The sequence below is a fragment of the Erinaceus europaeus genome, chromosome 8, assembly GCF_950295315.1.
Source record: "Erinaceus europaeus chromosome 8, mEriEur2.1, whole genome shotgun sequence".
Lineage (NCBI taxonomy): Eukaryota > Metazoa > Chordata > Mammalia > Eulipotyphla > Erinaceidae > Erinaceus > Erinaceus europaeus.
The window spans coordinates 45,202,071-45,227,432 of record NC_080169.1 but is presented as its reverse complement, the minus strand read 5'-3'; positions in this window follow the sequence as shown (position 1 = coordinate 45,227,432).

The window sequence follows — 25,362 nt, the reverse complement described above, 5'->3', positions numbered from 1 at the left end:
GAAGCAGAGCTCCAGGACACATTGGTGGAGTCTTCAGGGAAGCCTGGACGGCATGCTGATGGCATCTGGAACCTGGTGGCTGAAAAGAGTGTTAACATACAAAGCCAAACAAATTGTTGAGCAATCACGGACCCAAAGGTTGGAATAGTGGAAAGGAAGTGTTAGGGGGGGGACTCAATGCAAACTCTAGTGTACTTCTGCTTTCAGGTACATATTTTCCACTAGTTTACGCATATGTGTGAACATACGCTCTCTCACACAGAACCTGGTCTATATCTAGCTATTGGGACTTTGTTAGAAAGTGAACCACCTGGGATGGAATTAGATTATACCATGAAAGGAAAGGTCTCACCCGAGTAATGAAGCAGAAGGGTTGTCACTGCATACCTGAAGTCTCTGGACACAGTCTAAGCTTAAGCATGTTGAGGTGGCAATCGTTTTATTGATTAGGTTGCGATCGGCAGATGCAATATTATTTGATATGGATTGGGAGAGGCATGCTGGAAAGTGGTCCCTATCCTAAGGTTCCAGGACTGGGGGAAATATAGGCTCTATAATGGAGATACGAGGTTCCTGCTGTCTTAGGGTTCAAAAAGAAAATGGGTAGTTATTGTTATCATCACTTTATTTGGTAATTGGGTTAACTTTGAAAAGTTCTTTTGTTAGGGTTTGCTCTATAGTACCCAGTATCTTATATATAGCTGTGACTCTGGTGGCTTCCGATCTACTTGGTCTAGGCTATTGAGAGAGTCCGCATATCAAATACACAGCCTATATATTAAAAAGACTCAGTCTGTGTTTTAAAAACTTCGAGACATACAATTAATTTTCCCCCTCTCATATTAATTAATTAATGATTTATATGACTTCACTTTACTAGGAGTGTACATAAACACCATTCCTACCACCAAAAGACTATGTCCCATCCCACCCACCCACCACCCAAGGAAGCCTCATGTTTACCCCTCACCACAGGGTTTTTACTTTGGTGCCCTACTTTCAATTTAGTCAGATCCTGCTTTTAGATTCTCTTTCAGATCTTCTTTCTCAACTTCTGTTGATGAGTGGTATCATCCCATACTTATCTTTATCTTTATGACTTAGCTCACTTAACATAGTTCCTTCTAGCTCTGTCCAAGATGGGTCAGAGAAGGTGGGTACATTGTTCTTGATAGCTGCATAGTATTCCATTGTATATATATACCACAGCTTTCCCAGCCACTAATCTGTTTTGGGGCACCTGAGTTGCTTCCAGGTTTTAGCTATTATGAATTGTGCTTCTATGAACATAGGAGTACACACCCATTTTTGGTTGGGTGTTATGGAGTCCTTGGGGTATAACTCTAGGAGAGGAATTACTGGATCATATGGAAGGTCCATGTCTAGCCTTCTGAGAGTTTTCCAGACTGCTCTCCACAGAGGCTGGACCAATTTAGATTCCCACCAGCAGTACAAAAGTGTTCCTCTGTCTCCACAGCCTCTCCAGCATTTGTTGATGCTGTCCTTTTTGATGTATGCCATTCTTACAGGAGTGAGGTGGTATCTCAGTGCTTCTTTATTTGCATTTCTCTGACAATCAGTGACCTGGTACAGTTTTTCATATGTTTGTTAGCCTTTTGGATCTCCTCTGAGGTGAATGTTTTGTTCATATCCTCTGCCCATTTTTGGATGGGGTCATTTGCTTTTTTGCTGCTAAGTTTGCTGAGCTCTTTATATATTTTGGTGATTAGTCTATTGTCTGATGTATGGCATGTGAAGATCTTCTCCCATTCTGTGAGGGGTCTCTTTGTTTGTTTAATAGTTTCTTTGGATGTGCAGAAGCTTTTCAATTTGATGTAGTCCTATTTGTTTGTTTTTGTTTTAGTCTTCCTTGTAATTGAGTTTATTCCATCAAAGATGTCCTTGAGGTGTAAGAAAGTGTTTTCCCAATGTTTTCCTCTAAGTATTTGATTGTTTCTGGTCTAACATCCAGGTCTTTGATCTATTTGGAGTTTATTTTTGTTTATGGCCAGATGAAGTGGTTCATTTTCATTCTTCTGCATGTTTCAACGCAGTTTTAACAGCACCATTTATTGAAGAGAGCCTCCTTCTTCCATTTATTACTTTGGGCCACTTTATCAAAGATAAGATTTCCATAGGTGTGGGGATTTATTTCTCGGCTTTCAATTCTGTTCCACTGGTCTGTATGCCTATTTTTGTTCCAGTACCATGCTGTTTTGATGATCATGACTTTATAATATAGTTTGAGATCTGGGCGTGTGATGCCTCCATTTCTGTTTCTTTTCCTCAAGATTGTTTTGGAAATTCTAGGTGTTTTCATGTTCCAGATAAATGATTGTAGTGTTTGTTCTATTCTCTTAAAGAAGTTTGGTGGAACTTTGGTGGGTATCACATTAAATTTGTATACGGCTCTCGAGAGAATATTCATTTACATGATATTTATTCTTCTGATCCATGAGCATGGGATGTCTTTCCATTTCTTGGTATCAGTTTCTATCTCCTTGAAGAGTGACTCATAGTTTTTAGTATACAAGTCTTTCACTTCTTTGGTCACCTTTACTCCTAGGTATTTTATTGATTTTGTTGCAACAGTGAATGGGAGTGATTTCTGAATGTCTTCTTCTTCAGTTTTAGTGTTTTCATAAAGAAATGCCACTGATTTTTGTACATTGATTTTGTAGCCTGACACCTTGCTATATTGCCTAATAACTTCCAGTAGTTTTCTTCTGGATTCTTCTGGTTTTTCTATGTATACGGTCATATCATCTGCAAATAGTGAGTGCTTGACTGCTTCCCTTTCCAATTTGTATTCTTTGATTTCTTTCTCTTGCCTGATTGCTATGGCAAGAACTTCCAACACTATGCTGAAGAGTAATGGTGACAGTGGATAGCCCTGTCTAGTCCCTGATCTGAGGGGTAATGTTTTCAGCTTCTGTCCATTGAGTATGATGTTGGCTGTAGGTTTGCTATATATGGACTCCACTCTCTTGAGGAATTTCCCATTTTTTTTAGGGTTTTGAGCATGAATGGGTTTTTCATTTGTTTCTAGGAACTTTTGAATTTCTTGCTTGAGTGACTCTCTGACCCAGAGGTTCTTAAGTAGTATGTTGTTTAGTTTCCAAATTCTGTGACTTTTAATAATTTTATGTTTGTTGTTAAATGTTAGTTTTCCTCCACTGTGGTCTGAGAAGATACTTGGGATGATTTCAATGTTCTTGAATTTATTGATGCTGTCTTTGTGGTCTGCCATGTGGTCTATCCTTGAGTATGTGTTATGTGGATATGAAAAGAATGTGTATTCCAGTTTTTTGGGATGAAGAGCTCTGAAAATGTCCAAAAGGTCTAGTCTGTCAATCTCTTCATTTAATTCTCTTGTATCTTTGTTGATTCACTGCTTTGTTGATCTGTTTAAATGTGAGAGTGGGGTGTTAAATTCTCCCACTATTATTGTATTACTATTTATGTATTTTTGAAGTCCTTTCAGTAGGTGCTTGATGTATTTAGATACATCCTCATTGGGTGCATTGATGTTAATAATTTTTAAGTCTTCTTGGCTGATTGATTCTCTAATCATTATGTAATGTCCTTGCCTATCTTTTATTACTTTATTTAATTTAAAATCTATTGTGTCAGATATGAGAATAGGTGTTACTGTCTTTTTTAGTGGTCCATTAGACTGTAGGATCCTTTCACTTTAAGTCCGTGTTTATCTTGTTATGACAGATGGGATTCTTGCAAGCAGCATATGGTTGGGTTATGTTTTCTGATCCATCCCTCCACTCTGTGCCTTTTGATGGGTGAGTTTAAGCCATTGACATTTATTGATATTACTTATTTAATATATTGTTGTGCCATTGTTCAACAAATTTTTATTTGCTCTGATATATTGCAAGTATTATAGTGATTTTCTTGTTTATAAAAGTTTTTTTAGAACCTCTTTCAGGGCTTATTTGTTGATGGTTGCCTCCTTTAACTGTTGTTTGTCTAAGAAGGTTTTGTATTTATTCCCTTTTGTTGCCCTTGCTTTGTTATTTTAGTTATTATTGTTACTGATGTCATCATTGTTGGATAGGATAGAGAGAAATGGTGAGAGAAGGGGAAGACAGAGAGGGGGAGAGAAAGAGAGATCTGATGACCTTCTTCACCCCCTGTGAAGAGACTCCCCTGCATGTGGGGAGCCAGGGGCTCTAACCTGTATCCTTATGCTACTCTTTATGATTCATGCCATGTGCGCTCAACCTGCTGAGGTACTTCCAAACTCCCCAGAAATAAATTTATTGTGGATGTTTTAAAAGGCTTTTATTTATTTGTTATTACAAAAGAAATAGAGCAAGATAGAGAGAAAAGGAGATACTGAGACACTCATGCTTATAACTTCAACATCCTAGGTTACTGCTTTATCTCTTTGTCTACTGGTAAGGATAATATAAAAAACTCAGGATATGAAAAATTCTTGAGAAACTAAATGTTCTAGTTTAATGTTCTCTATAGCTATGTACACAGTTGTTCTTTTTATGGATGTGGGTATTGCAAATAAAATAAAACTCTTCTATGTCATGAACTTTACGTATCATCAGTTACCTTGCTTGTACTTCTAAATTGGCTTTCTAGAAATAGAAGTTTAAGTGTATTTCACCAAAGTAAAAGGCTCTGGTATGGGAGAGAAGGGTTCAGGTCCTGAAACATGATGACAGAGCAGGACCTAGTGGGGTCTGTACTGTTATGTAGAAAACTGGGAACTGTTACACATGTAGAAACTATTGCATTTCACAGTCAACTATAAACCATTAATCTCCCAATAAAGAAATAATATAAAGGAGGCCGGGCTAGGTAGCTCAGTGGGTTAAGCGAACATGGTGCAAAGCACAAGGACCACAGGAAGATCCTGGTTCAAGCCCTGGCTCCCTACCTGCATGGCTGGTCGCCTCACAAGCAGTGAAGTAGGTCTGCAGGTGTCCCTATTTCTCTCTACCTTTCTTTCTTCTGTTCCTCTCTCAGTTTCTCTCTGCCTTATCCAATAACAACAACACTGATAACCAACAAGGGCAACAAAAGGGGAAATAAATTTTAAAATATTCAAAAAAGAAATAGAAGTTTCAAAGTGTTATATATAAATATGTCTTTGATCATTCTTTTGCCACATGGGGTTGTTAGACAAAAGCAAAATTATAAAATATTCCCTGAATAACTGGGTCAAAAGTTGTTAGTATCTCATCACTTATAGAGAAGAAATGTATATTGCTTTCCTATGCCATACAGCGTTTCTCTAATGATCAACAATTAAAAAAATAAAAATAAGTATATATAGAACTATTCCATCAAGGAAGATATAGGGAAATTTTTAGAATAACTCAAGAAAATTGAAGGTATGCATTTTTCAAGTGATATTTCCAGTGGAGCTGATTGAAATACCGAGATAATGGCCTATGGCAGCATTTGATCTATTGCACATCAAATTTTAAAGGGAAGGTGTTGTATGCTTTACATTGGGTTCTAGTTCTCCCCTGCCAAGAGAATTGTATCAGTCCTGTTAGTTTCGCGGGCCTGCTTGGCCCCGCCCCGAGGAACCCTGAGAGGGTTCCTGAGTTCCAGAGTAAGAGAGAGTGCTTGCGCCGCCACAAAGAGACAGCGGAGTTCTGTTTGGTGATTAGCTTGTCTTAGTTTATGAATTGTCGTTCCTGAATAAAGAAATAAAGCTTCCCTGTCCAGCCGTATGTCTCTGGTCATCTCTGTTACCCGTCCATGAAGCTAGCCCGCCCAGCTGGAGCCTCCAAATTTTTAACAAAGAATGGCGCCCACGTGGACCTGACCTGCGCATCTCTCAGATAAGTAAAGACAATTTGGCTACCTATGCACTATGGCCTTCTCTTCTGCTTGTGAAGAGATCTCCAAAGGCCTCTGCTGTTTCTTCACGAGACTGTTTGGCTGTTTCTGGAACATTTATCTCTGGACCACTCTGTGGTTTCCACTCTCTCGGGTGAACTCAGAACAGCCAGCGGGAATAGCCAGCGGGCGGGAGGCGAGGCGCAGAGCTGCTGTTTCCACCTGGTTAAACAGCCAGCCAGCCGGCTGCGCCCAGACAACCCCGCGCACTGCGCCTGCAGCCCCGCAGCCCCGCAGCCCACAGGAGGCTGACGCCAGCCCGCAGGAGGCTGACGCCAGCACGCAGGAGCCCGATGTCACCATGCAGGAGCCCGATGCCACCACACAGGAGCCCGATGCCAGCACGCAGGAGCCTGATGCCACCACGCAGGAGCCCGATGCCACCACGCAGGAGCCCGATACCAGCACGCAGGCCAGCCCACAGGAGCCGGCTCTCCACCACGTGGTGCAGGACACGGGACGTGTGATCCCTCCATGCTGCTCGGCCACTGTGAGCAGGGCAGCAGACATGGCAGGGCCATGGGGCAGGGCCATGGCGGCCTATAATGGCTGCCACCCCTGGGCACCTAGGCCCACGCCTTCTACAAAACTGGCCTGCCTGCCCTCTTGCTATGAATTCTGGAACAATCCCGGACCTCCTGGACCCCCGGGCTCCCTGCCGAAACTGGGCACACAAGATCTCCAGCTGCTGGTCCGGTCTGAAGGCAGACAAGCTGGAGTACGCCGAGATTTGTACAGAGATTGCAACCTGCAATTCCTAGAAGTGAAGCTGTGCAGGAAGCCACCTCCGGATTGTGAACCCCCCCCCCCCAACAACTAAGACAGTACATATCTAAATTCGTGTTTAAAATGACATGTCTTCGTAACAAAGGTTTCTCTCCTTGTGTATTAATGACCATGTTTATGTGTATGTTTAAAGTTTGGTAAACAATAATTTTAAGGCTAAATTCTTACTAGACAAAGTTAAATGAAAAAGGTTTTCAATGTAATTCTCATAAAGATAAAATTAACTTACATTTAAAGTCTGAGGTAAAAATTAGTTAACAATCAATATATTTTAACTAAGTTGGTCTAAACAAAAGGTTAAATAGACTTGCTGATATGTAAAACTCTCCATTACCTTCTCTATTAGAAATGGTAGATCGCACAATGGCTATGCTAATTATTCTCATGCCTGAGGTTTCCTTTCCTGAGTACAACGTGACTCCATATTGAATGTAACAGAAGATTAAAAGACGTTATTGCTATGTAAAAGTCTCAAATTCCTTCTCTATTAGAAATATGCTAATAACAAGTTTTGTTTCATAGTAAGTAAATTGCAGCCAGCTGCCTTTGGGACTCTAGGCCATTCCCCGCCCCCATGCAATTGCCCGTCAAGACAAGTACGCCCCCCAGAGGCAAGAAAGTACGCCCCCCAGAGGCAAGAAATGTTTTTTTTAAGCTGATAAAGTTTTGCCCACAGAGGCAAAAATGGCCCCCTCAGGCCTTCCCTTGACAGCACACTGATTCTTGTTACTTGCTTACATGTTTCTCCATGTTTGTGCCAGTTTCTTTTTTTAAAAATGCCTGTACGATATAGGTTTCTGATCACCCCACACCCTTGATACTATAGTCATTTAGTTAAAAAGAAAAGGAGGAATTGTTGTATGCTTTACATTGGGTTCTAGTTCTCCCCCGCCAAGAGAATTGGATCAGTCCTGTTAGTTTCGCGGGCCTGCTTGGCCCCGCCCCGAGGAACCCCGAGAGGGTTCTGAGTTCCAGAGTAAGAGAGAGTGCTTGCGCTGCTACAAAGAGACAGCGGAGTTCTATTTGGTGATTAGTTTGTCTTAGTTTATGAATTGTCATTCCTGAATAAAGAAATACAGCTTCCCTGTCCAGCCGTATGTCTCTGGTCGTCTCTGTTACCCGCCTGTGAAGCTAGCCCGCCCAGCTGGAGCCTCCAAATTTTTAACAACAGGAAGGAGGGAATTAATTTTATATAGCATGTGATTTCATCAGGGATTTATGTGTTATTAATGTATCTTTGTGCTTGAGAAGAGCCTTATAAACACAGAGGTACATAAAACATTTAAAAATTGGTAACCTGATTGAATTTCAACAGTGAGTTAAATTGTTAATACATTTTTCTTTGAAATATTAAATCACCTATAGTGAGACCAGAAGCAACTAGTCTTGTCAGTATATAAGATAAAATTATTTGTAAGTAGTATAAAATGACATAAATCAATGTAAGGTCTTGTATAGTATACTAAATCCTAACTATAGTATTTCCAATGTAAACTAAATTCTCAAATAACTTGGTTATAACAATAACAATCTATTGCCTTCTTAAACTCCAAGACAGCAGAAACTTTCACTATTCTCTATAAAACTCATGTTTCCCCCAGTCCTGAAACCTCAGGTGCATGGCTCATTTTCCTTTATGCTTCTCTAGATCCATAGTATTTGATCCTACATCTGCTGATCTCAACCAAATCAATGCAACCAGTAATACTTTTACATGTTTCACTTTGGACAGAGTCCAGAAACTCCACAACTGCAGTGTTAACCCTTTAGCTCCATTACTCTGGTGAGACCTTTTCTAGTTCATAGGACTCCTGAATTCCACTTCAGGTGGCACATTTCCTAACAAAGTCACAGAATCTAGATATAGACCAGGGCCCATGAGATAGGACACATATGCCCATGTATCTATAAATAAAAGTTCATAGTAGTCTCCAGTGACTCAAGTGCAGTATGCAGGTAACAAAACCTTAAAAAAGGCACCATAAAGTACTTAACCAAATAGTTTCTGTTTAGATCTAGATACTCTCCTCATCTACTTCCTATTTCAATTCACTTAACCACTTTATGACAAACTTTGTCAGGTAAAGTAAGGACTACTAAATCTGCAGAAGGACAAGAGACCAGCATACATCAGAGATGGATCTCTTGGTCATTACCAGGCTACTTCATCATCCAGGGCCCTACTCAGGGAATCCTGGGATTCCCACATACATAGGCCTAGACCTCTAACAGATTCCACTCTCCACCATCACTGGTTATCTCCATCAGGAATAGCATCGTGGACCCTCTTGTGGGTGTGGGCCTCTCCAGGATCTTGCCCTCAATGTAGAACAACAACAATAGGGACTGCCCCACTCTGAGGGGAGGCTGGGTCAACATACTCTGCCATTCAAGGAAGATTATTCCTGCAATGAGTGAACCCTAGAATGTTTCTAACTATGACCATGGGATACTAGCTCAGACCTACAGGGACACAGAGGTTATACAGGCTCCTGTACTTAATATGGGCCCCAGATCAGATCTACAGGGTTTACAGTCAATGGTATTTACATACTTTTCCCAAGTTTGATAGCTACTCTCTTCCCTGATTCAGCTTTCTAGTCTTTTTCTGAATTCTGATACCATCTCTTCAGACAATACCTTTAGCTCACTAGCATGTTAGATGTCAGACTCAATAAAAAATTAGTAAATCCATGGACCCATTGGAATATATCTAAAATAGACATACTAACTTTGTTCCAAAGTGGAGATCCCAAATCTCATCTCCTATATTCTTACCTTTAGGTTCCTGATTATTAAATGATTTGTTCTTCTTTATATCTTAATGCTTTTCAGCCACTAAGCTACAGATGCTACCATGATACCAACTTGACCTCTCTGGGCAGACAACCTCACAAAGGGAAAACAGACTAACAGAAGCAGTAAACAGAATTAGTCAGACAGAGGATGAATTAGAGAAAACAAAGAATGAGGTGAAAGAGCTTAAAAAGAGATTGAGAGACACTGAAAACAACAACAGAGACATATGGGATGATCTCAAAAGAAGTAACATTCATGTAATTGGCCTACCAGAGGAAGAAAGAGAGGAAGGGGAGGCAAACATTCTAGAGGAAATAATACAAGAAAACTTCCCAGACCTGAATAACAGAAAGGATATCAAGATTCAAGAGGCCCAGAGAGTACCAAATAGAATCAACCCAGACCTGAAGACACCAAGACACATCATAGTCACAATGAGAAGAAGTAAGGATAAGGAAAGGATCCTAAAGGCTGCAAGAGAGAAAAAAAAGTCACATACAAGGGAAAACCCATAAGATTATCTACAGACTTCTCCACTCAAACTCTAAAAGCCAGAAGGGAGTGGCAAGATATCTATTGAGCCCGGAATGAAAAAGGGTTTCAACCAAGGATAATATATCCTGCTAGACTTTCATTCAAACCTGATGGAGGGATAAAAACCTTCTTAGATGAACAACAGTTGAAGGAGGCAGCCATCACCAAGCCTGCCCTGAAAGAGGTTATAAAAGACCTCTTATAAACAAGAACATCACTATAATACTTGCAATATATCAGAGTAAACAAATTTTTTTTTTGAACAATGGCACTACAATACATTAAATCCATAATATCAATAAATGTCAATGGCTTAAACTCATTCATCAAAAGGCACAGGGTGGGGGGGATGGATCAGAAAACATAACCCAACCATATGCTGCTTGCAAGAATCCCATCTGTCACAACAAGATAAACACAGACTTAAAGTGAAAGGATGGAAAACTATCATACAGGATAACAGACCACAAAAAAGGGCAGGAACAGCCATTCTCATCTCAGACAAGATAGATTTTAAATTAAATAAAGTAATAAAGGATAGGCAAGGACATTACATAATGATTAGAAGATCAATCAGCCAAGAAGACTTAACAATTATTAACATCTATGGAACCAATGAAAGACCATCTAAATACATTAAGCACCTACTGAAAGAATTTCAAAAGTACATCATAGTAATACAATAATAGTGGGAGACTTCAATACCCCACTCTCACACTTAGACATATCAACAAAGTAAAGAACCAATAAAGATACAATAGAATTGAATGAAGAGATCGACAGACTAGATGTCTTGGACATTTTCAGATTCCTCCACCACAAAAAACTGGAATACACCTTCTTTTCAAATCCACATAACACATACTCAAGGATAGACCACATGATAGGCCACAAAGACAGTATCAATAAATTCAAGAGCAATGAAATCATCCCAAGTATCTTCTCAGACCACAGTGGAGTAAAACTAACATTTAACAACAAACGGAAAATTATTAAAAGACACAGAATTTGAAAACTAAACAACATGCTCCTTAAGAACCACTGGGTCAGAGACTCACTCAAACAGGAAATTAAAATGTTCCTGGAAACTAATGAAAATGAAGACACAACCTATCAAAATATTTGGGAAACAGCTAAAGCAGTACTGAGAGGGAAACTTATAGCCATACAATCACATATTAAACACCAAGAAGAAGCCCAAATGAACGACCTTACTGCACACCTCAAGGACTTAGAGGAAGAGGAACAAAGGAAACCTACAGCAACCAGAAGGACTGAAATCACTAAAGTTAGAGCAGAAATAAACAACATCGAAAATAAAAGAACCATACAAAAGATCAATGAAGCCAAAAGTTGGTTCTTTGAAAGATTAAACAAAATTGACAACCCCCTAGCCAGACTCAACAAACAAAAAAGAGAGAAGACTCAAAATAATAGAATTGTAAACGATGGAGGAGATATCACAACTGACACCACAGAAATCCAGATAATCCTGCTAAACTTCTATAAAGAACTATATGCCACCAAGCTACAGTATCTGGAAGAAATGGAACAATTCCTAGAAACATATGCCCTTCCAAAACTGAACCAAGAAAAACTACGAAATCTAACAGCACCAATCACAGACAAAGAAATTGAAACCGTTATTAAGAATCTCTCAACAACAAAAGTCCTGGACCAGATGGCTTCACAAACGAATTCTACAAAACTTTCAGGAAACAGTTAATACACATACTTCTTAAGTTTTTCCATAAGATTGAAGAAACAGGAATACTCCCTGCCACCTTCTATGAAGCCAACATCATCGTGATACCAAAAGCTGATAGGGACAGAACAAAAAAGGAAAACTACAGACCATTATCTCAGAAGAACATAGATACCAAAATATTTAAAAAGATCTTGGCCAACTAGATACAGCAAAATATCAAAAAGATTGTTCATCACGATCAAGTGGGATTCATCCCAGAAATGCAAGGCTGGTTCAACATCCATAAGTCAATCATTGTCATTCACCACATCAATAAAAGCAAAGCCAAAAACCACATGATTATCTCAACAGATGCTGAGAAAGCCTTTGACAAAATCCAACACCCGTTCATGCTCAAAACTCTACAAAAAATGGGAATAGATGGGAAATTCCTCAAGATAGTGGAGTCTATATGTAGCAAACCTACAGCCAACATCATACTCAATGGACAGAAGCTGAAAGCATTCCCCTCAGATCGGGGACTAGACAGGACTGTCCACTGTCACCGTTACTCTTCAACATAGTATTGGAAGTTCTTGCCATAGCAATCAGGCAAGAGAAAGAAATCAAAGGAATACAGATTGGAAGGGAAGAAGTCAAGCTCCCACTATTTGCAGATGATATGATAGCATACATAGAAAGACCTAAAGAATCCAGTAGAAAATTAATGGAAGTTATTAGGCAATATAGCAAGGTATCAGGGTACAAAATCAATGTACAAAAATCAGTGGCATTTCTTTATGCAAACACTAAATCTGAAGAAGAAGACATCCAGAAATCACTCCCATTTACTGTTTCAGCAAAATCAATCAAATATCTAGGAATAAAGTTGACCAAAGAAGTGAAAGACTTGTATACTGAAAACTATGAGTCGCTACTCAAGGAAATAGAAACTGATACCAAGAAATGGAAAGACATCCCATGCTCATGGATTGGAAGAATAAATATTATCAAAATGAATATTCTCCCCAGAGCCATATACAAATTTAATGCAATACCAATCAAAGTTCCACCTAGCTTCTTTAAGAGAATAGAACAAACACTACAGTCATTTATCTGGAACCTGAAAACACCTAGAATTGCCAAAACCATCTTGAGGAAAAGAAACAGAAATGGAGGCATGGCACTCCCAGACCTTAAACTATATTATAAAGCCATCATCAACAAAACAGCATGGTACTGGAACAAATATAGGCACACAGACCAGTGGAAGAGAATTGAAAGCCCACAAATAAATCCCAACACCTATGGGCATCTAATCTTTGACAAGGAGGCCCAAAGGATTAAATGGAAAAAGGAGGCTCTCTTCAATAAATGGTGCTGGGAAAACTGGGTTGTAACATGCAGAAGAATGGATTTTAACCGCTTTATCTCACCAGAAACAAAAATAAACTCCATTTGGATCAAAGACCTAGATGTGAGACCAGAAACAATCAAATACTTAGAGAAAAACATTGGTAAAATACTTTCCCACATAAACCTCAAGGACATCTTTGATGAATCAAACCCAATTGCAAAGAAGACTAAAGCAGAAACAAACCAATGGGACTACATCAAATGGAAAAGCTTCTGCACATCCAAAAAAACTACTAAACAAACAGAGAGACCCCTCACAGAATGGGAGAAGATCTTCACATACCTTACATCAGACAAGAAACTAATCACCAAAATATATAAAGAGCTCAGCAAACTTAGCACCAAAAAAGCAACTAACCCCATCCAAAAATGGGCAAAGGATATGAACAAAACGTTCACCTCAGAGAAGATCCAAAAGGCTAACAAACATATGAAAAACTGCTCTAGGTCACTGATTGTCAGAGAAATGCAAATTAAGACAACACTAAGATACCACCTCAGTCCTGTAAGAATGGCATACATCAAAAAGGACAGCATCAACAAATTCTGGAGAGGCTGTGGGGACAGAGGAACCCTTTTGCATTGCTGGTGGGAATGTAAATGGGTACAGTCTCTGTGGAGAGCAGTCTGGAAAACTCTCAGAAGGCTAGACATGGACCTTCCATATGATCCAGTAATTCCTCTCCTAGAGTTATACCCCAAGGACTCCATAACACCCTACCAAAAAGAGGTGTGTACTCCTATGTTCATAGCAGCACAATTCATAATAGCTAAAACCTGGAAGCAACCCAGGTGCCCAACACCAGATGAGTGGCTGAGAAAGCTGTGGTATATATACACAATGGAATACTATGCAGTTATCAAGAACAATGAACCCACCTTCTCTGACCCATCTTGGACAGAGCTAGAAAGAATTATGTTAAGTGAGCTAAGTCAGAAAGATAAAGATGAGTATGGGATGATCCCACTCATCAACAGAAGCTCACTAAGAAGATCTGAAAGGGAAACTAAAAGCAGGACCTGATCAAATTATAAGTATGGCAACAAAGAAAAAACCCAGTGGTGAGGGGTAGACATGGAGCTTGCTGGGCCAGTGGGGTGTGGGAGTGGGTGGGAGAGATGGGTCACAGTCTTTTGGTGGTGGGAATGGTGTTTATGTACATACCTAGCAAAATGTAGACATATAAATCAGTAGTTAATTAATATGAGAGGGGGAAAATCAGTTGTATGTCTCAAAGTTTCTCAAAACACAAACTGAGTCTTTTTTATATATAGGCTGTGTATTTGATATGCGGACTCTCTCAAAAGCCTACACTAAGTATATTAGAAGCATCCAATAGCACAGCTATATACAAGATACTCTATACTGTACAGCAAACTCTAACAAAAGAACTTTTCAAAGTTAAACCAATTACCAAATAATATGATGATAACATTAACTATCAATTGTCTTTTTGAACCCTAAGACAGCAGGAACCTCACATCTCCACTATAGAGCCCCTACTTCCCTCAGTCCTGGAACCCTTGGATAGGGCCCACTTTCCCGTATGCATCTCCCAATCCATACCAAATAATATTGCATCTGCCGATCACAACCTAACCAACGTGACGATTGCCACCTCAACATGCTTCACCTCAGACTGTGTCCAGAGACTTCATGTGTGGAATGACAACCCTTCTGCTTTATTACTCGGGTGAGACCTTTCCTTTTATAGTACACAAATTTCATCTCAGGTAGTTCACTTTCTAACAAAGTCCCATAACCTAGATATACACCAGTTTCTGTGAGAAAGAGCTTATGTTTACACGTATCCATAAACTACTGCAAAATATATACCTGAAAGCAGAAGTACACTAGAGTTTGCAGTGAGTACCTCCTAACACTTCCTCTCCACTATTCCAAGCTTGGGATCCATGATTGTTCAACAATTTGTTTGGCTTCTTATGTTAACTCTCTTTTCAATCACCAGGTTCCAGATGCCATCAGGATGCCGGCCAGGCTTCCCTGGATTGAAGACGCCACCAGTGTGTCCTGGAGCTCAGCTTCCCCAGAGACACACCCTACTAGGGAAAGAGAGAGGCAGGCTGGGAGTATGGACTGACCAGTCAATGCCCATGTTCAGCGGGGAAGCAATTACAGAATCCAGACCTTCTACCTTCTGCAACCTTCAATGACCCTGGGTCCATGCTCCCAGAGGGATACAGAATAGGAAAGCTATCAGGGGAGGGGGTGGGTTATGGAGATTGGGTGGTGGGAATTGTGTGTAGTTGTACCCCTCCTACCTTATGTTTTTGTTCATTAATCCTTTCTTAAATAAAAAATTTAAATAAATTAAAAAATATAATAAAAAATAAAAGTACTCAGTACAGTCCTGATTTATTCTAAAAGTGTAGAAAATAATCAAGTTTCTAAAATTATATAATGCATCATATTTTTCCCAACTCTATGGTGGTATTTTATTTGAAGTACTTTCTTATATAATTGCATTTATTATTATGCCATCAGTTATACAACGATGAATTTTGTGTATGTTGTCTATTGTTTTATTTTTCACTACTATTGATACAAATATAATCAATGAATATTTCTTTTTTTTATTATTTAAGAAAGGAGAAATTAACAAGACCATAGAATAAAAGGGGTAGAATTCTGCACAATTCCCATAACTCAATCTCCATATCCCATCCCCTCCCCTGATAACCTTCCCATTCTCTGTCTCTCTGGGAGTATGGACCAAGGGTCATTGTGGGTTGCAGAGGTTGGAAGGTCTGTCTTCTATATCTGCTTCCCCACTGAACATGGGCGTTGACTGGTTGATCCAGTCTGCCTCTCCCAGTCTGCCTCTCTCTTTCCCTAGTAGGGTGGGGCTCTGAGGAAGCAGAGCTCCACTACACATTGATGGGATCCTCTGTCCTGGGAAGTCTGGTCAGCATCTTGCTGGCATATGGAACCTGGTAGCTGAAAAAAGAGTTAACATACAAAGCCAAATAAATTGTTGAACAATCATGGACCTAAAGACTGGAATAGTGCAGATGAAGTGTTGGGGGGTATTCCCTGCATGCTCTTGTGTACTTCTGCTTTCAGGTATACATTTTTTTCTAGTTTATGGGCACGTGTGAACCTATGCTCTATCCCAGGGGACCTGGACTATATCTAGGTTTGGGGACTTAATTGGGGAGTGGAACACCTGCAATGGAATTAGAGGTTACTATGAAAGGAAAGGTCTCACCTGAATGATGAAACTGAAGGGTTGTCATTCCACACCTGAAGTCTCTGGTCACAGTCTGAAGTGAAGCATGCTGGGGTGGCACTCATTGCCATGATTAGATTGTGATCTGTGGATGCAATATTATTTGATTTGAATTAAGAGCAGCATGCAGAAAAGTGAGCCCCACCCTAAAGTTCCAGGACTGGGGGAAATATAGGATCTATAGTGGAAATGTGAGGTTCCTGTTGTCTTACGGTTCAAGAAGGCAATGGATAGGTATTGTTATCATCACATTATTTGGTGATAGGGCTAACTTCATAAAGTCCCTTTGTTAGGGGTTAAGGTATAATACCCAGTATCTTGTATATAGCTGTGCTACCACTTGCTTCTCTCCCTGCTCTTGGCTTTTGGGAGAGTGAACATATCAAAGACAGCCTATGTATTAAAAAGACTCAGTCTGTGTTTTAAGAAGTTCTAGACGTATGATCAATTTTCCCTCTCTCATATTAATTAAATAGTGGTTTATATGTTTACACTTGAATTGGACACCACTCCAACCACCAAAAGACTGTGTCCCATCACCACCACCCATCCTCACCCCTCCACCCCCCACCATGCCAGAAAGCCCAATGGCCACCCTCCACTTCACCTCAGTGTTTTTACATTGGTGCCCTACTCTTGATTTAATGAGATCCTGCTTTTAGTTTCCCTTTCCGTTCTTCTTTCTCAACTTCTGTTGATGAGTGGGGACAACCTATACTCATCTTTATCTTTCTGACTTAGCTGACTTAACATAATTCCTTCTAGCTCTGTCCAAGATGGGTCAGATAAGGTTGGGTCATTGTTCTTAATAGTTGTATAGTATCCCATTTTGTATATGTACCACTGCTTTCTCAGCCACTCATCTGCTGTTGGCCACCTGGGTTCCTTTAGGTTTTAGCTATTATGAATTGTGCTGCTGTGAACATAGATGTACACACATCTTTTTGGTTGGGTATTATGGAATCCTTGGGGTATATCCCCAGGAGAGGAATTACTGGGTCATATGTAAGATCTATGTCTAGCCTTGTGAGAGTTCTCCAGACTGCTCTCCACAGAGGCTGGACCAATGTACATTCACATCAGCTGTGTAGAAGGGTTTCTCTGTCCCCACAGCCTCTCCAGCATTTGTTGCTGCTGTCCTTTTTGATGTATGCCATTTTCACAGGAGTGAGGTGCTATCTCAATGTTGTCTTTATTTGCATTTCTCTGACAATCAGTGACCTGGTACAGTTTTTCGTATGTTTGTTAGCCTTTTGGATCTCCTCTGAAGTGAATGTCTTGTTCATATCCTCTGCCCATTTTTGGATGTGGTCATTTGCTTTTTTGCTTCTAAGTTTGCTGAGCTCTTTATATATTTTGGTGATTAGTTTCTTGTCTGATATATGGCATGTGAAGATCTTCTCCCATTCTGTGAGGGGTCTCTTTGTTTGTGTGATAGTTTCTTTGGCTGTGCAGAAGCTTTTCAAATTGATGTAGTCCCATTGGTTTGTTTCTGCTTTAGTCTTACTTGCAATTGGGTTTGTTTCATCAAAGATGTCCTTGAGGTTTACATGGGAAAGTGTTTCACCAATGTTTTCCTCTAAGTATTTGATATTTTCCAGTCTGATGTCCAGGTCTTTGATCCATTTGGAGTTAATCTTTGTTTATGGTGAGATAAGGCGGTTCAATTTCATTCTTCTGCATGTTTCAACCCAGTTTTTCCAGCACCATTTATTGAAGAGTGCCTCCTTCTTCCATTTAATACTTTGGGCCCCTTTATCCATAGGTGTGGGTGCTTATTTCTGGGCTTTCAATTCTGTTCCACTGGTCTGTGTGCCTATTTTTGTTCCAGTTACCATGCTGTTTTGATGATGTTGGCATTATAATATAGTTTGAGATCTGGGAGTGTGATGCCTCCGTTTCTGTTTCTTTTCCTCAAGATGGTTTTGGCAATTCTAGGTGTTTTCAGGATCCAGATAAATCAATGTAGTTTTTGTTCTATACTCTTAAAGAAGCTTGGTGGAACTTTGATGGATATCACATTAAATTTGTATTATGGCTTTGGGGAGAATATTAATTTTGATGATATTTATTCTTCTTATCCATGAGCATGGGATGTCTTTCCATTTCTTGGTATCAGTTTCTATTTCCTTGAAGAGTGACTCATAGTTTTCAGTATACAAGTCTTTCACTTCTTTAGTCACCTTTACTCCTAGGTATTTTATTGATTTTGTTACAACAGTGAATGGGAGTGATTTCTGGATGACTTCTTCAGTTTTAGTGTTTTCATAGAAAAATGCCATTGATTTTTGTACATTGATTTTGTAGCCTGACACCTTGCTATATTTCCTAATAACTTCCAGTAGTTTTCTACTGGATTCCTTAGGTTTTTCTATGTATACCATCATGTCATCTGCAAATAGTGAAAGTATGACTTCTTCCCTTCCAATCTGTATTCCTTTGATTTCTTTCTCTTGCCTGATTGCTATGGCAAGAACTTCCAACACTAAGTTGAAGAGTAATGGTGACAGTGGATAGCCCTGTCTAGTTCCTGATCTGAGGGGAAATGCTCTCAATTTCTGTCCATTGAGTATGAAGTTTGCTGTTGTTTTGCTATATATGGATTCCACTATCTTGAGGAATTTCCAGTCTATTCCCTTTTTTTGTAGAGTTTTGAGCATGAATCGGTGTTGGATTTTGTCAAAGGCTTTCTCTGCATCTATTGAGATATTCATGTGGTTCTTGGCTTTGCTTTTATTGATGTGGTGAATGACATTGATAGACTTATGTATGCTGGAACCAGCCTTGCATTCCTGGGATGAATCCCACTTGGTCATGATGAACGATCTTTTTGATATGCTGCTATATCCAGTTGGCCAAGATCTTGTTTAATATTTTGGCATCTATGTTCATCAGAGATATTGGTCTGTAGTTTTCCTTTTTGTTGTGTCTCTTATCTGCTTTTGGTATCAGAGTGATGTTGACTTCATAGAAGTTGGAAGGAAGTATCCCTGTTTCTCCCATCTTATGGAAAATTTTAGGAGTATGGGTATTATCTGTTTCCTTAAGGTTTTGTAGAATTCATTTGTGAAGCTATCTAGTCTAGGACTTTAGTTGTTGGGGAGATTATTAATAACAGTTTTGATTTCTTTGTCTGTGATTGGTGCATTTAGGTTTTATAGTTCTTCTTGATTCAGTTTTGGAAGGGCATGTGCTTCTAGGAATTCTTCCATTTCTTCCAGATTTTCTAGCTTGGTGGTGTATAGTTCTTCATAGAAGTTTCGCATGATTTTCTGGATTTCTGTGGTGTCAGTTGTGATATCTACTCTATCATTAACAATTCTATGAATTTGACTCTTCTCCTTTTTTTCTCTAGTGAGTCTGGCTAGGGGTTTGTCAGTCTTGTTTAATTTTTCAAAGAACCAACATTTGGCTTCATTGATCTTCTGTATGTTTCTCTTATTTTTAATGTTGTTGATTTCTGCTCTAATTTTAGTGATTTCTGTCCTTCTGGTTGCTTTAGTGTTCCTCTTCCTCTAAGTCCTTAAGGTGTGCAGTAAGGTTGTTTATTTGGGTTTTTTCTTGTTGTTTAATATGTTATTGTATGGCTATAAGTTTCCCTCTCTTTACTGCTTTAGCTGAGTCCCAAATATTTTGATAGTTTGTGTCTTCATTTTCATTTATTTCCAGGAACATTTGAATTTCCTGCTTGAGTGTCTCTCTGACCAGTGGTTCTTAAGCAGTATATTGTTTAGGTTCCAATTTCTGTGACTTTTAATAATTTTCTCTTTCTTGTTAAATGTTATTTTTACTCCACTGTGGTCTGAGAAGAATGTAGGGATGATTTCAATGCTCTTTAATTTATTGATGCTGTCTTTGTGGCCTGACATGTGGTCTATCCTTGAGTATGTGTTGTGTGGATTTGAAAAGAATGTGTATTCCAATTTTTTGGGATGAAGAGCTCTGAAAATGTCCAAGAGGTCTAGTCTGTCCATCTCTTCATTTAATTCTCTTGTTTCTTTGTTGATTCTCTGCTTTGTTGATCTGTCTAATTGTGAGAGTGGGGTATTAAAGTCTCCCACTATTATTGTATTACTATTGATGTATTTTTAAAGTTCTTAGAGAAGGGGCTTGATGTATTTAGGTGGTCCCTCATTGGTTGCATAAATGTTAATAATTGTTATATCTTCTTGGCTGATTGATCCTTCAATAAATATGTAATGACCTTGCTTATCTTTTATTACTTTATTTAATTTAAAATCTATTGTGTCAGAGATGAGAATAGTTGTTCCTGCCTTTTTTTGTGGACCGTTAGCCTGTATGATAGTTTTCCATCCTTTCACTTTAAGTCTATGATTATCTTGTTGGGTCAAGCGGGATTCTTGCAAGCAGTATATGCTTGGGTTATGTTTTCTGATCCATCCTCCCCCTCTGTGCCTTTCGATGGGTGAGTTTAAGCCACTGACATTTACTGATATTATGGATTTAATGTTTGTAGTGCCATTGTTCAACAAGATTTTATTTGATATATTGCAAGTATTATAGTGATGTTCTTGTTTATAAGAGGTCTTTTAGAACCTCTTTCAGGGCTGGTTTGGCTTCCTTTAACTGTTGTTTGTCTGAGAAGGTTTTGATGACTCCTTCTAGTTTGAATGAAAGTCTAGAAGGATATATTATCCTTGGTTGAAACCCTTTTTCATTCCGGGCTTGACCGATATCTTCGCATTCTCTTTTGGCCTTTAGAGTTTGGGTGGAGAAGTCTGCTAATAGTCTTATGGATTTTCCCCTGTATGTGATTTTTTTTATTTTCTTTTGCAGCGTTTAGGATCCTTTCTTTATCCTTACTTCTTTAATTGTGACTATGATATGTCTTGGTGTCTTCAGGTCTGGGTTGTTTCTGTTTGGGACTCTCAGAGCCTCTTGGATCTTAATATCATTTCTGTTGTTCAGGTCTGGGAAGTTTTCTTCTCTAATTTCCTCTAGAATGTTACTTCCCATTCCTCTCTTTCTTCCTCTGGCAGGCCAATTATATGAATGCTATTTCTTTTTGAGATCATCCCATATGTCTCTGCTGTTGTTTTCAGTGTCTCTCAATCTCTTTTTGAGTTCTTTCACCTCTTTCTTAGTTTTATGTAGCTCATCCTCTGTCTGGTTAATTCTGTTTTCTGCTTCTGCTAGTCTGCTTTCCCTTCCCTTGGATGCTTTCTTTATTTCATCTATTTCAGCTTTCAGTATGGTTCCGTAGCCCCCAAGTCCACTTGGTCGATTCCAAATTATATTCCTCCATGAGGATAATTTCTGGAACCATCCGTTCCACCCCAGTTCCATGGCTGCCAGTTCTTAGCAACATCGCCCCACCAGATATTCGTCGGGATGCGGCATCATCTAAGTTCATTTCCCATGTCTATGCTCGACCAGACCTGCCAATATACGCGGATATCTTCACCCACCCTGTTCAACGCTTGACGTCTCTTCACCTAATCTGGTCCCCTACGCCTACACTGAACTTCTCTGTTCCAGTCTCTTGGAAACAGAGTTGGCAGTCAGCTGAGGTAAAGAACAAACACCTCATGACAGACCCCTGCAAGCGTCAACCCGGCTTTGACCTAGCACGTTATGATTGGGTCCTCCTCAATGGCTATCGAACAGGCCATGGCCAGTGCGCCACTATGTTCCATCACTGGGGAGCCAGAGATGACCCAAACTGCCCCTGCGGCTACAGACAGACTATGACCCACATAGTCAACGACTGCCACCTCTCCAGATTCAAAGGAGGTCTCAAAACTTTACATCAGGCTCAACCTGATGCTGTTGACTGGCTACGGAAGAAGGGCAAACGGTAGAAGAAGAAAGCTTTCAGTTCTCTAATTGCCTCAAGGTAGTTAATATTTTCCTTGAGGGTCTCATCTGTTGTTTCCCTAATACCGCTATTCCTTTCCCCCAAAGTTGTTTTCATTTCTGTGATTAATAAATTTATTATTGCTTTCATGCATTTCTTATCTATGGTTACTTCTGGCTGATTTGTAGTTTCTTCTAGGCTCTTGTCTTCATTCATTGTATTAGCAGTTTTATTTGCTCTTGATCTACCCATTTTTATTTTTATTTTATTTTATTTTTCTTTAATTTTTTATTTAAGAAAGGATTAATGAACAAAAACATAAGGTAGGAGGGGTACAACTCCACACAATTCCCATCACCCAATCCCCATAACCCACCCACTCCCATGATAGCTTTCCCATTCTCTAGCCCTCTGGGAGCATGGACCCAGGGTCATTGAGGGTTGCAGAAGGTAGAAGGTCTGGCTTCTGTAATTGCTTCCCCGCTGAACATGGGCATTGACTGGTTGGTCCATAATACCAGTCTGCCTCTCTCTTTCCCTAGTAAGGTGTGTCTCTGGGGAAGCTGAGCTCTAGGACGCATTGGTGGGGTCTTCAATCCAGGGAAGCCTAGCCAGCATCCTGGTGGCATCTGGAACCTGGTGATTGAAAAGAGAGTTAACATATAAAGCCAAACAATTTGTTGAGCAATCATGGATCCTAAGCTTGGTATAGTGGAAAGGAAGTGTTAGGGAGGTCCTCACTGCAAACTCTAGTGTACTTCTGCTTTCAGGTATATATTTTGCAGTATTTTATGGATACGTGTGCACATAAGCTCTTTCTCACAGAAACTGGTGTATATCTAGGTTATGGGACTTTGTTAGAAAGTGAACTACCTGAGATGAAATTAGATTGTACTATAAAAGGAAAGGTCTCACCCGAGTAATGAAGCTGAAGGGTTGTCATTCCACACGTGAAGTCTCTGGACACATTCTGAGGTGAAGCATGTTGAGGTGGCAATCGTTGCTTTGGTTAGGTTGTGATCGGCGGATACAATAATATTTGGTTTGGATTGGGAGATGCATATGGGAAAGTGGGCCCTATCCAAGGGTTCCAGGACTGGGGGAAGTAGGAGCTCTATAGTGAAGATGTGAGGTTCCTGCTGTCTTAGGGTTCAAAAAGACAATCGATAGTTAATATTATCATCACATTATTTGTTAATTGGGTTAACTTTGAAAAGTCCCTTTGTTGTGGTTTGCTGTACAGTATCCAGTATCTTGTATATAGCTGTGCTATTGGATGCTTCTAATCTATTTGGTCTAGGCTTTTGAGAGAGTCCGCATATCAAATACATAGCCTATATATTAAAAAGATTCAGTTTGTCTTTTGAGAAACTTTGAGACATACAATTGATTTCTGCCCTCTCATATTAATTAACTACTGATTTATATGTCTACATTTTGCTAGGAGTGTACATAAACACCATTACCACCACCAAAGGACTGTGACCCAACCCTCCCGCCCACTCCCACCACCCACTGGCCCAGGAAGCTGCATGTCTACCCCTCACCACTGGGTTTTTACTTTGGTGCCCTACTTCCAATTTGATCAGGTCCTGCTTTTAGTTTCCCTTTCAGATCTTCTTAGTGAGCTTCTGTTGATGAGTGGGATCATCCCATCGTCATCTTTATCTTTCTGACTTAGTTCACTTAACATAATTCCTTCTAGCTCTGTCCAAGATGGGTCAGAGAAGGTGGGTTCATTGTTTTTGATAGGTGCATAGTATTCCATTGTGTATATATACCACAGCTTTCTCAGCCGCTCATCTGTTGTTGGGCACTTGGGTTGCTAATAGGTTTTAGCTATTATGAATTGTGCTGCTATGAACATAGGAGTACACATCTCTTTTTGGTTGGGTGTTATGGAGTCCTTGGAGTATAATCCCAGGAGAGGAACTACTGGATCATATGTAAGGTCCATGTCTAGCCTTCTGAGAGTTTTCCAGACTTCTCTCCACAGGGGCTGTACCAATTTACATTCCCACCAGCAATGTAAAAGGGTTCCTCTGTCCCCACATCCTCTCCAACATTTGTTGCTGCTGTCCTTTTAGATGTATGCCATTCTTACAGGAGTGAGGTGGTATCTTAGTGGTGTCTTAACTAGCATTTCTCTGACAAACAGTGACCTAGAACAGTTTTTCCTATGTTTGTTAGCCTTTTGGATCTCCTCTGTGGTGAATGTTTTGTTCATTTCCTCTGCCCATTTTTGGATGGGTCATTTGCTTTTTTGCGGCTAAGTTTGCTGAGCTCTTTATATATTTTGGTGATTAGTTTCTTGTCTGATGTAACGCATGTGAAGATCTTCTCCCATTCTGTGAGGGGTCTCTCTGTTTGTTTAATAGTTTTTTTGGATGTGCAGAAGCTTTTCCATTTGATGTAGTCCCATTGGTTTGTTTCTGCTTTAGTCTTCCTTGCTATTGGGTTTCATTCGTCAAAGATGTCCTTGAGGTGTAGATGGGAAAGTGTTTTACCAATGTTTTCCTCTAAGTATTTGATTGTTTTTGGTCTGACATCTAGGTCTTTGATCCATTAGGAGTTGATTTTTGTTTCTGGTGAGATATGGAGGTTCAATTTCATTATTCCGCATGTTACAACCCAGTTTTCCCAGCACCATTTATTGAAGAGAGCCTCCTTTTTCCATTTAATCCTTTGGGACCCCTTATCAAAGATTAGATGCACATAGGTGTTGGGATTTACTTCTGGGCTTTCAATTCTGTTCCACTGGTCTGTGTGCCGATTTTTGTTCTAGTACCATGCTGTTTTGATGATGATGGCTTTATAATATAGTTTAAGGTCTGGGAGTGTCATGCCTCCATTTCTGTTTCTTTTCCTCAGGATGGTTTTGGCAATTCTAGGTGTTTTCAGGTTCCAGATAAATGATTGTAGTGTTTGTTCTATACTCTTAAAGAAGCTTGGTGGAACTTTGATTGGTATTGCATTAAATTTGTATATGGCTCTGGGGAGAATATTCATTTTGATGATATTTATTCTTCCCATGAGCATGGGATATCTTTCTATTTCTTGGTATCAGTTTCTATCTCCTTGAGTAGCAACTCATAGTTTTCAGTATACAAGTCTTTCACTTCTTTGGTCAACTTTATTCCTAGGTATTTGATTGATTTTGCTGAAACAGTAAATGGGAGTGATTTCTG